The sequence below is a fragment of the Drosophila gunungcola genome (assembly GCF_025200985.1).
Source record: "Drosophila gunungcola strain Sukarami chromosome 2R unlocalized genomic scaffold, Dgunungcola_SK_2 000004F, whole genome shotgun sequence".
NCBI classification, from domain to species: Eukaryota; Metazoa; Arthropoda; class Insecta; order Diptera; family Drosophilidae; genus Drosophila; species Drosophila gunungcola.
The window spans coordinates 2929641-2943116 of record NW_026453167.1 but is presented as its reverse complement, the minus strand read 5'-3'; the positions used below and the strand labels follow the sequence as shown (position 1 = coordinate 2943116).

Here is a 13476-nt window from a genome sequence, read left to right as displayed (position 1 = left end):
ATTGCAAAATTATCTCGTCGCTGTCTCTGTTCGATTTGGACAGACGGCCGGCGACCAACGTCCCAGTGTCCGAATGTCCAGCTGTCCAACATCCGACGTCCAGTAACAACAATAACAAGGGACAACAACCGATGTCGGGTCCCCAGAAATATTCCGCAAAATGTCTCTCTACTCTCGAAGGTCTCGAAGGTCTCGAATCTCCAATCCTCAATCCCCAAGTCCATTCCCATTCCAAAGACACAGACCCCGATCGAAGCCTGTTTGCTTATTTCTTTTGGCTCAGGCTCTCGATTGCTTATTTTTGTTTAAAATGTTGGGGGAAGGAAACAAGGGTTAACTTCCAGGGAATTTTTGGACACAGAATATCCAAGTGGTTGCTTAAGAAATTAAATTTGTGTACAAACTAGAGAGGAAATGAATTATGAAATCTTATTATTAAAGTAGGTATTTTATACAGTTATACTTAGGCTCATACAATAACCGATAGTATATGATTTTTTAATATATAAATACATGGAAGACTTATATTTCCATTTTAAGTTGCCAAGATAAATGGGAAACGATATAACTTTCTGGCTTTCTAGTCATTTTCTGATGTCTACGCATGCTTCTGTGCTTAACTTGATACTAAAAATATAAATAAATTTCTTGAAAAGGATATTGCAGTGTTCATCAACATTAAATGGGTTTTTAAAATAATGTTTGTCTAAATTATTTTGTTGGACAACCTTTTTTTTTTAATTACCAATACATAATAAAATTTCTTTTCTATTGAAGAAACAGGATACTGCAGAATTCATCATCGTTAAATAGGGCTTTTAAAGTAATTTTTGTTTAAATTAAATTCTATGACCAACTTTTTTTTAAATACCAATGTGTGTTTGAATTGTTCTTTATTTTACATAACCGGTATGCTTCCGTCATTACGCAGCATGCTATCACTTTAGCAACCACTTAATCATCTTTCTATCACTCCAACCCAACTTCTTGGCTTTCCAACTAATACTTCCACCCATAAGCTTCGTGTTCTATCACCATTTCCTTGGCCAATCCCAAATGACCCACCCATGGCCATTCGATGTGCTGAAAACTCATTTCGATATTTATGGCTGGACATTACATGAGCCGCATACAAAGTTTCGCCAATATTTCACGCAAATTGCAATGAGTTCGCTGCGCGGATGCCATTAGCATTAATGGGGCTTCGAAATAGTTCCGGTAGATCGGTGGAGTGGTCCGGGTCTGTGTTTGGGTCCGGGTCCGGTTGTCATAAGAGGCTTAGTGGGCGCGGAGATCGTAAATAGACTTAAGAAGCCGTGGCCATGTAAGCGGAGACAAATGGAATTGCCCCGCTTAGTGTCAAAATATTTTGTGCGGCGCAGCAAGACTTCCTGGCGGATCCATCGATTGATCGACCTTCGATGACTTAACGTTTTTGGTTAGGGTTTTATATATTGAGGGTATCTTTGTATCTCGTACCCGTTTGATGCAATTCATTGGTGCCGACAAAACACTTTCTCCCCCAGAGGGGAATTCTTCGAGGGATTCTTGCCTCATTGGCCGCTTACCGCATTGAGGTCCTGTGCCCATTAATTTCGGCCATTGTCAGGCCATATACTATATATATCTTCTTGGGCCTGTGTCCTTTTCCCCCCCCTCCACTTCTTATGTGTGTTTATGTGTGTGTGGCTGGCTGTCACAACAATTATGTCGGCATTTGGTCAAACGATTGAGGAAGGACAAGAAATGTCAAAAGGATTTTTATTGACTTTTTATGTTGTTAACTGACCGACATAATGCCCAGTTTTGTGGGTGATTACCGAGCTCTAGCCTGGGTGGTCCTGGCATCCCCGAAAACAAGTGCAGGCTCCGATTTCAGTCGGCATTCGCCGACTTTGCTCTGATCTTGCAGCACATTGCACCCAGCACATGTGTCCTGCGTCCTGTTTTAATGATATATGACTTGTAATTGCCGAGTCAGTGGGTGACCATCGAAGGAACCCCCTTCCCCTTCTCCTATGTTTTTGTTTTGGTTTTTGGTTTTTGATTTTGGTTTTCTTGAGGGGCCGGCGAAAGTGTCACGGCGACAACAATGTCGATTTACTATAGTAAAAGCAACAGCAACAGCAACACCAACATTGTCGCAGAACAACGAGTTTGTCCCCTTTCGGGTCTCCTGCGATCATTAATCGATCGATCGCGCGTTGAAAGGCGATCGCCAGGAACATCGACGACAACGACAATCAGCAGCAACAAACAACTGAGGCAGTCGAAACAACGGCAATGGCCACGTCAACAGCAGCCAAAGTAGCAGCAAACAAATGCAACAATACAATAAATATCCCCAAACGGACGACAGCAGAACAAGGAGGCTAAACTTTCAGATTATTAGCATGAATTGGGGATACTCTGCAAAATCTTTTTAGCAAAGAAATTTTTTGGCTTATTCTTACAACCAGACCATTGTTTATAAAATATATTTTTTGGTATGCGGCTGAAGAAAATTCAAAGAGTCATTTAATTATTATTTATTAGATTAAGCATCTTTAGGAAAATTAAATAACAATTTGTTTCCTTCAAAAAACTATGTTAAACAGAATAGATATTTTGCTTATATGGTATGCTAAAAGATAGCCTTGAAATATATGTAGAATTCCTTTAACAAAACTATTTTATCTGTTTGATATTTTTTTTTAAAAGAAACTAATTTAAATTTAACTTTTCTAAAAGTGTTAAACTCATCAAATCACACAATGATATAATAATAATTGAATAAGGGACTATTGCTTCTAACAAATTCATTTAAATAGCTGAAAAAATATTATAAATGCTGCTGTTTTTAAATTAAAAAAAATAGTATGTTTGTTATAATCCAAAATGTTCCAAATCAAAGATACTTTTCAGGTGACACCACCAAGAACAGAGTATGGCCACATTGAGGACACCAAACGGCAGACGAAGGCTGATCGTCTCCGATCGTTTTCTCCTCTGGACTCTGGGTCTTCTCGGCTACCAGTGACAGTGCGATCCGGCTTCTGGGACAATCCGCTGTGGAACCGAAGGGTTCCAGAGACTCTGTATTTTCCACCGACTTTCTGGGCGATGCTATCAACGCATTGAGCATTGAATTACAGTCACACATAAACTGCAGGAGTGGCCGGCCAGCGGAGTGGAGTTCGTATTCTCTCATTCCGAGTCCTATACGGATTCGTTCTCGTATCGAGATCGGTGTCTTCGCTTTGCTTAAATGCTCATTTAAAGAGATTTACAATGTATGCCACTTAAGTACAAGCCGAGTTCTCGGCTCTTTGGCCCGATAAGAACGGATTGTTGCATTAATTTTGCTGTCCATATAGCAACACGTATGTGATTGCACAGAGAAAAAATAACACATTAGACTAGGAGAATTTGGTTTTAATAAGTATTAGAAGATGATATACAGTTCTTAAACAACTAAAATTGTTTTTATACTGTTTTTGCTATACGTTGATTAAATAAATATTAATTACATTTTTAAACAATGTTAATTTGTATATTTTTTTTAAATCAAATAAACAAATACTTTTTTTCTAATTCAAAAATATTAGATAATTAAATTTTCAATGAACCAGAACCAAAGTTTAAATATTGCCTTAAATTAAAGGAATACTAAAAGAATAATTTAGGTAATCTTTCCAAAAATTATTATAGGGAGGCCTGTATCTTGGGTCGTTATTCCTTAGATTTAGCTAGTAAAGAAATATTTTTCTGTGTGTATGTACGTGCTGCAGCGGAGGCGTCCGAGGCTCTTAGATTAATTGCTGCAGTCATTAAAAGCGGCCACCAGGCGATGGCATCTAATGCACGATCCGTCGATCGAACATACATCAACATCAACATTGGTCCTCCTATCCCAGTTCCAATCCCTGTCCCCTTTCCCAATTCCGTACTAGCTGCGATCCTGGCTGAAGTTGCCGTTCCCTATTTGTGTGTGCACCTTTCGAGGGCGTCGGCAAATACCTTGTTATCCCGATTGCTCTCAATACAAAGGCATAAATCGTCTTGTTTTGACAGCGAAATCGACCGCAGGCAGGCCGAAAAGGCCGAAACTCCTGTTTATAAGCCTGGCCCACACACACACACACACACAGATGTAGACTCACGACTCCTTTGACTTTGACCGAAACTAATCATTGTTGCGCCAACAAGAAGTCAACTGCATTCCGCATTGTGAGTCCTCCGATGTCCTGCTGTGCTGCGTTTTCCTGACCATGTGTTCCTTGGGCCCGCCTGCTTAACTAATTTTTTGTTCTCCTTCAGCTCAGTATGGAGAGAAAAGGTGTCCTGATCCTGATAGCCATACAGCTGAAGCATAGCCATAGCCCTGTGCCAAATTAAATTCTCTGCGGTTTGCAACATGCGGCGCTGGCAATTGCGGTTTGCCAAATGTTTAGTACGAGCCACAAAAACTCTCACGATTTTTTTTCTTTTTTTTTTGGCAGCATCTCAGCTACTCTAATTGCCTGGCTGGCTTTAATTAAAAAGCCAAATCCACAGCCACCGCAAACTTAACACTAATTAGATTGCCAACTTCGAGCCCTGTCTATATAAGGCAACTTGCCAGCATTTCCCATTCGCATCGTTTGTTTAATGGTGTAGATTGTTGCACGCTGACAATTTGCAGCAGCAGCAGCAGTAGCAGTAGTAAATGTTGCTGCAGTTACAGCAACAGCAACAGCAATTGCAACTGCAACTGCAATTGGCAGCTGCATTTGGTTCACAGAATGTCGCGCCTATATTAAGTAGATGGTAAATTGTGCTCTGCGACTGCTGCATTCTTCTGTCAGCTCTCGATTCAATTCGATTTGGCTCAGTTTGGCTTTTGTTTTTTTCTCTAAAGGTTAGAAGGCGCCAAAGTGAAACTTTCGAAGGCACTGCGGAATGTGGAAGCTCTATGTTTTGGACAAAATGTGGCAAAGCCCCGCAGTTCCTGCTTATATGGTTAATCGGAGTCGAATTTCGGTTTAATTTGATAGTTGGCTCAGATACGGCATGCAGAAAAAAGCATGTGTTTGACTTAAAGATACCTTTTTAGATAGGGAAAGAATCTTTGTTTGACATTATATTGTCTTTAAATTAAAGATGGTCTTAGCAATGGATTATTCTTTTGGAAATCAACTTTACCTACATAAATAAAACTAGATTTTGTTGTGCTTAACGGAAGCTGAGAAGTAATAAAATAGTTTAAATGATAACTAAGTGACTGACTCACATATGAATTTTGCTTGAATTTATTATGTGGTAGCACACAAAATTATTATTTCTGACTTACCAAAATTTTTTTTTTAATTTTTTAGCTTTTGTGTGCTACTAAATAATAACCAACATGCAAATGCTTGTTATATGATTTATTGTATTATCATTAAAAATTGTTTATTGCTTCTAAATTCTTTAAAGATCACTTATTATTAAGCTAAATTTCCTTTGTAAAATTAATTTGATATAATCTGTAACAAACCTAAAAAATGAGGTAAGACCAACTTTCATTTCTATTAATTTAAACATAAATGACAAAAGAAAAACAAATGCTGGCAAAGGAGCATATATGCCTTTAAATTTATGTTATATTCAACAGTGGTTCAAAAATAACAATATAAATATTAATTTAATTTCCTTTGAAATTTGTAAAGATAATCTTTAGAAATTTATAATTTAGGTACATTTAACCGCTCTCTGTGGCACACCAAAGATATAGTAATTAGACGGGGCTCTGGACGCAGATGCATCTATCACATGTGCCAGGAGTCACTCAACTCCAATCCACTCATCTTGACGCATCTCCACTTTTAACCAAGTGGATGTGGCTTTGTTTACCGCCCGAGGGGCAAAAGGGGCAGCTGTTATGTTTTTTTTGCTTTCTGGTGCTGCTGCTGCTGCTGCCATGGACACCATTGATGGGGATCACTTAATCGATTTTAAGCGCCTGCAAACATAATTTCCATTTCAGAGCCCCGACAACAACAGCAATTGCACGGCTATCAGCGGCAATCAAACTGGGCTTAAGACGCATGGCTCGCTCATCTTTTTCTTCCCCTTTCCCCACCCGATTTCCCCCAATTCTCCCGATTCTCCCGATTGTCCAAACTCACCGCCATATTCTGCAGCATCTTCTTCTACCTCAGATGGCCAGTAAATGCAAAATTAAAACATAAATCGTGCGCGCCATTATGGTTATTACAAAGCAGCATGCCACAGCTGTGAAAGGGGGCAGAGGGCGTGGCAGGTAGGGGGCTGGCCAAGAATGGGAAAGGGGGAGGGGATTGTTTTAGGCGTGATTGAGTGGGGCACACACACATAGCCATTCGAGAAAAAATTGCACTGAAAGTACGCGCAAAATGATCGTTCGATCAAGTGCAAGATTGCAAGGTACACTGAAATAAATTTTCGGGAACTTAATTTTTAAGAAATTAAGTTGCAAGCAATATATATTTGTAGGTATAGATGATTCTAAATAATTAATGTATTAAGTATGTGCTAAGCTTTATTTTTTATTACTTCTTGATTAAAAAAAGTACTAAAAATATAATGTAGTTTAAATAAACCCAAGTACCTAATTTTCAAAAGTCTAAACTATAAACATATAAGAGATTTTTGACAAATAAATCCTTAACTATCAAAATATATATAACCACTTTTTGGGGTAATAAAAATTTTGTTAGCGAGTTTTACGCTATTACGTACAACTTTTCATAAACAGCACATTAAAATGTAAAAATAAATTTTTTCAGTGCCGACAGGAGGAGTTGCCGCTTGCAACTTGCAATTCAGCCATAAAGTGGAGAATTATATATGAGGAGCTGGCCAGCACTCTTGGCCATGTAACAGCTATGGCGGCTCGACTCGCGTTGTTATTACAAAAGGCCGCAAAAAATGGTTAACTCGTCCCTGGCCAAATTGCAATGATTTAATAATGCTGCTGTCAGATGAAGACTCACTCGCTGAACCGCTAAAACCACTAAAGCCACCAAAACCACCGAACCACTTCACTTCGAGGGGCGGGGCCAGCAATTGGCCCTTGGCCCTGGAATAAAATATGGAAAATAAAACAACTCGTCTGCGGAGCTACAGATGAAATTACTTAAACGAGTAAAAATGCTGCGTAGATCACGTGCTTATTAAATAATTTATTTAAGCACCCAATTCAATTTAATAATAAAAATGTAGCCGCAGCAACGAGAGCCGCACAACATGGGCACAACAAGTGCCACTTACCGAAGGCCGAGAGCCAACCACGGATCCCCTGAACCACTCCCTATAGACCGACATGGACACCAGCCATGGCAGCCACCATCAAAGTGGTTAATTGCCAGGCGATTTTGTTCTTGCCCATATGCAATTTCCTTGTCGTCTTCGTCTGCTTCGTTTTTACACGTTACCCCCTTCTTACACGGAGAAAATGGTTATTTTACGACTTAAAGTTAACAGATTAAAGACAATATATAAAAAACAAACATTTTTACAAAGCCATTGGACAATTTAATACAAGGCAGGAATTTTGTACAACTAAATACAAAGCATTATTTTTGTACAACTTATAACTGCTTTCTCAATTTTTGTATATAAGTAGTTTTAATAATAGAAAATTACTAACGTATTTATTTTTAGCCACATTTTGAAATAAATATATGCTACATTTTGCAAAAAATGTTTATTATTATCACTGTATATATATTATTTTTTGATTTTTTATCTTAAGAATGTATTCCAAAAACACCATGAATGTTCATTAAAATACAACATTTAAAATCAGAAACAAAACTGGTAAGTACTTTTGTAGGTAAATCCTTTTATTTATATTTAATTTTCATTAAATGTAAATCAGTTTTCGTAAAATAAGAAATTAACTTAATGGAAAAAAAACAAAATAAATATTAAGACCTCGAATTTGTTTTCTGTGCACACTTCTCTTCTTGACTGCTTTGCAATTAAATGGGTGGCAGCCAAAAGTGGGCGTGTCCGGCTGCATACGCGCTTTTCATTTAACTCTCGACTGACTGCCAGTCCTGCTACACTTGTCGCTTCTTCTTCCCTCGGCCAGCTAGCTCATTAATTTAATGGTTTAATTGCAGGTTTTTTCCCTGGCCAGCAACACCACTCCACACTCCCTATTCCACCTCCTTCCCCCACTCCTGCCTTTAAGTGCCCCCGTGGAAATGAGTTTTAATATTAAGCTGGATCAGGTTCCCAGTCGCCATCATCGTCCCATCATCTTGCGGATGATGTTCATTAGGTTTGGCTCTTCAATTTGCAAATTTATGTCTTCATAAGCCAACGCTTGGCTATTGTTGTTGTCTTCGTAGCTATAAGTCCAGCAGCTGGCTAACTGATTCATGTCGCGAACCTTTTTGGGTCTGCAGATTGTACGTGACTCAGTTGCTAAAACTTCGGGACAAGGGATCCTATTGAATAAGAATTTGTAAAGACTATAAATGTAAGAGATTTAAAAAGGATTATAAGAGGATTGATGGGGGAGGTTATAATAAACTCAGAAAAAAATAGTTTATAATATAACATACAAAAGATAGTTCACCGAAATTTTAGAAATCTAAAAAAAAATTTATTAAAAAAATTCATAAAATAATCTATATAATTTTGGCTCAAAAAAAAAAACAAAAACAAAAACAATTTAAATATACAATTTTTTTAAAGACATTTTCCAAATTAACATTGCACTAAAGAATTCAATACTAGCCCACCAATAGTAGCAATTTTTCCAACCAAAAGAAAAAGATGAAAAAAATACTCAAGAATCGCACAAAAACCGTAGATGGTAGATACCTTGTGCAATTAAGTTTTACCCCCAAATGCCCCTTCCCACACTTAATCCATTCGACCTTTTGAGTGTGAATTGTGCAAACAAAAAGCAATCGAATGCGAGAAAACTCGACGGACAACCCCATAATTCAGTGATATTTAATCTCAAACAAATAATAATAATAATAATTTCCTGCCAAAGCAAACAACGACGGCCCAGAGCGAAAAACTGGCCAGGGAAAATCCAGTGAGTTGGCTTGAGTTTTTCAGCGAAAAACCAAAAAAAAAAAATACAACAAACGCCTCGAAACACGCCCACACCGGCAACAGCATTTTGGTCAATCAATATCGTAAAATGCAATTTATGATTTGTGGCTTCGATTGGCCAAAACAAATAGCGAAGCGAAGAAACAAAAGCCGGGGCCAGAAAGCACGAGAGGATTGAGCAACAACGGCAACAAACAAGCAACATGCCACATGCAACACCAAGGAGACAGCGGCAACTTGCGGCAACTTGCGGCAACTTGCGGCAACTTGCGGCAAGCGGCAACTTGCGGCAGCAGCAACCCAAAAGTTATGGCACAATTTTCACATCATTTTCCCCTCCGCTTTTCCCCCCTTCGCCGATCGCTAAGTTATGGGATGCGATCTGGTCGGAGTCTTCGTCTTCAGTCTTGAGAGGCACGTAAAATAATTTAACCAGCGTTTAACCTTAGTTTTTCGCCACTCGCCAGCGTCTGGGGATCGGGATCGCATTGGGCCATTGTTGTTGCAAGTTGCAAGTTGCTGCGATGTTGCTGCGGTGCCGCGATGTTGCAGCTGTCCGAGCGTTGATTATGATGAAGTTGTGCGCAATTTGTTGGCCGTCTGTTGCCCACCAGGCACAACGGAAATTGGAGATGCGAGATGCAAGATGCAAGATGGTTTTTGTTTTTTTTTTTTTTTTGTTTTTCTTTTCCTGGAGGGAGGGTGGCTAAACTTTGGCCATGGCCAGATCGCTTAATTGGCCACCAACTGGAACCGAAGCGAAGTGGAACCAACATAAAAAAAAGCCAGCTTTTTCATTTAACAGTTTTCGTTTCGCCCCGGCACACGAGACTAATTAAATTGCGAGCGTTTTTAAGCCGGGTCATAAATAGTTGGGTATCCTCGAGATAAGCAGATGTGGTCTATATATGTGGCTCCGCCCCACAGCTCTTTTTTTATGCTCCTTGGACTCCTGCGAGTGGAGAGTGGAGATTGGAGAGTCCACTGCTCTCTCTCTCTTCTCTCTCTCTCTCTCTCTCTAACCGATCTACCCATCTCTCTCCCACTCTCCATAAAGCTTGCTGTCTTTGTCTGCCTGCGGAAACTGGTTTTCGAAGTTTCGAATTTCGAGTTTCCCCAACTTCGAAATGTATCTGACAGATACAAATGCCGCCACAGTCGCAATTATGACTTAATGTCTGGCCATTCGATCAAGAGCGGGATTAAAACAAAGGGGTTTTACAGGGTTTTTTTTTTTTTTTTGTTATAGAGAGCCAGAATGCGCAATTTCCTGTTAAATGATACGTGCTATGAACGTTTAATTTATGCCACCTCTGGTTTAATATTAGCTTTGTTCTGCCTCGCTGAATCGCTCTTCCATAACACCCCCCTCCACCCCCAAAATGGCCTGATAATTCCCCCCTTTCGCGGGAATTTTTAATTCCACAGCAAGGGCCACGCATGCGCAGACCATAAATTATGTGCAACGTTTTCATTTCCCCATGTGCACTCCAAATGGGATCATGATTAGAGCGGCTACATTTTCCCCACTCCGCCCAAGATCCATCCGAACCTCGTAAGATCCATTCAAACCTTTGCGGAACGTTAAACACTGAAATTGCCGTCTCAATCTCAGGGTGGTAGGATACCAATTTCAGGTGGGTGGTTGAGGGCTAAGAAGGGGCGGTTAGAGAGAGGAAATTAAAGCAGGGAAAACCAAGTGGAAAAGGCCTCTGAACGCTTAGCGCTTTTTAGCCGCTCGTTGGTCGCCAGTTGTCGGGTTCTCTGTGGCATGGCAATTTAAGCGATAAAACAAATAATACATTGCACCTACTTATTTGCCCAGACTTCTCCCCTTTTTCCCCCGTTTCTCGCATTGTTCTCGGCCCTCACTGTTTGTTTGCTCTTCTGCTTCATTGTTGTTCTTGATTTGTTTGCCAGTTTGCCAACGATAATGAAAAGGTGTAAAATGTCAGTTTTGTTTGCCGTGCCCCCATTTTGTAATTGTTTGTTTGTTGTTTTATTTGCAGTGGCGCCTAGTGCTGACAATATATGCACAGGTGTGCAAAGGTGTGTATGATATGGCAAATTGAAGAATCACAGTTAAGGAGTGGACAAATTAATTTTGTAAAAATGCAATGCAATAAGTGAATTCTTTGTCACTGACAAAATATATAAGATATAAATGCTAGGGATTTCCCTTAAAATAAAATCTATTTATCTTTTAAAATGGTTTTAATAGTTTATTTTTTGGTTTTGTGCTTAAATTAATCATAAATAAAAGTAATAATATTTATATACAAATTTTTAGTTGTAGTAAAACTATTATTTCTTACTACTTAGTAGAAGTATGGCCCAAAAAACACACTCTTTTTTCATTATTTCGTTTTGTTTTCACTGAAATTCTTAAAGACATCAAAATTAGGAATGATTAAATTTTCTTTGCTTTAGAGCAAATTAATTTATTGCTATCAATGCGTTCAAGAAACTAAGTAACATTTAAAGTTTACAAAACATTCTGATAGCGTTCTGATACACAACTTTTTCCTCAACCGTAAAATGTTGTACTTCTTCTGTATTTCAAAAGATTTTTTCTACTTCCTAATGCATATTAATTTCTTTGGATCTTCCGACTTCTCGACTGAGTCTACGTGCCGTCACGGAGTAGCTGAAAATCAGCCATGCTTATAGAAAATAAAAGAGTTGATAAATGCCACAGGGCTTCCGAGTGAGTTATGTCAGGAGGGGAGATAATTCCCCGTTCAGGTGGCTATGTTATTTATAGAGAGCTCTCAGTCCAATTTGCGCAAATCGCACCTTTTAAATTGTTAATTTAAGCCGAATCTGTTCACACTTTGCATTAATATACAATTGTCAGATTACTTTTGATAAGTTTAATATGTGTTGGATCTAGTATGGGTACTATTATTAGACAGGCACGTTTCACAGTTCAGTGTGAGAAGAGATTTTTGAAAAAAGCTAACGATATTTGTTTGATAAGCAAGCTGCATAAATGCAAAATTCAACTCGTGGCAATCGGAAAACTTATTTAGATTTGGTTTGTGATCTTAAATCTTAAATCTTAAAGCTGATTTTCGGCTGCGCTATAAGAATGCATTTTTTATTACATACGAACAATTCTATCCTTTCTCTTAGTTACATAATTAAAAACTTTGAATTTATCCAAACTAAAAATCCCATTATTTATTAATTCTCAAAAAATTTGAATACATTGGTTTTTCTGTGTAAAATGCCCCAGCTGTCGAACGAAATGAAAGTCGAGGCGACAAGGCCATTAATTTGAACCCCAAATCGGCAGTCAAAATCGAGCGTGCCACACGCTTTAGCCTTTGGGCTTCTTCAGTCTCCATTTTCCCTACCACGCTCCTAATTAGTTTTTAGGGCCAATATTGGCCCAACGCTTTGGTCAGCGAAAGTTGCAAATTTGCGAAATTGATTTATGTTGAAAATCGAACAGGAATCAAAGCCCATCAATCAAGAGGGAAATCTATTTGTGGACCCTCTAACCAAACGGCAGGGTGATTAATTTCAATAAATTCGAACCAGCCGCCTAGGAAAGATCGCGAAATGGGTCATGGATTTGGATTGTTGGATGGTTGAATGGTCGGACAACCAGAGTCAGAGTCAGGGAGTCTGGTCTTTTTGGCTCTGGGGGATTACAACGTCTCCCGAATGTCTCTGAGAATTTATTATTTGCACTGGATTCAAAGTCAGCCCCGAGAACGAATAGAGAGGGTGGGCGGTGGTGGTTGTTCTGTCCTGTGCTCGATCCTCGGCGAACGAACACAACTCATTTGCAAATTCCAACGAAACACTGTTCCCCAGAATTTTCAACGATCATTTAGAATTCAGTTTGGGTGCAGATTCGCTGCTGCCTCGAAGTCTCAGCCTCTCAGAGTTGCGGTTGCATGCCCCCACAGCCCAGCATTCAAACTGCCAACTGCACTGAAAATAGTGTAACAAAGTCTTTTCGAGACTGCTTAATAATTTCATTAACCATTTGTATGCATAGTTTTGACAGTTAAAATAATTTTAAACTAAAATTGACCTAAGACTGGTTTGGTATTTACTATATGTATATGCTTGTACAGGTTACTTACAGATAATTTTAAATGTTTCACCATCACCTCTATAAAGTATTTTTTAAAAACACAAATAATTGTATATTTAAAATTTGAAGTAAAAAAAAACAACAAAAAAAAGTTTAAGTAAAACTATATTGTTTTCTTACAAGCTACTGTAAATTTATGTTATTACCATCAGCTTTCTTTAAGCATTTTTATTTTTTAATCATTTTTAATTATATATCATAATATTTAAAATAAATATGTTACTTTAATACAATTTTAAATGCCATATAGACCATACTTTATATGCATATCATTTATCTTTAAAAAAAAAATTGATCTTTTTAAC

General features: G+C 38.5%; 1 long non-coding RNA gene across 1 annotated transcript; it reads left to right on the top strand.

The window, feature by feature from the left end:
• Window positions 1-4181: 4181 nt before the first annotated feature.
• Window positions 4182-4730, top strand: LOC128254155 (uncharacterized). Its single transcript, XR_008267525.1, has 3 exons — window positions 4182-4209; window positions 4305-4432; window positions 4482-4730. It is a non-coding gene; the product is annotated as an uncharacterized LOC128254155 (long non-coding RNA).
• Window positions 4731-13476: the final 8746 nt, after the last annotated feature.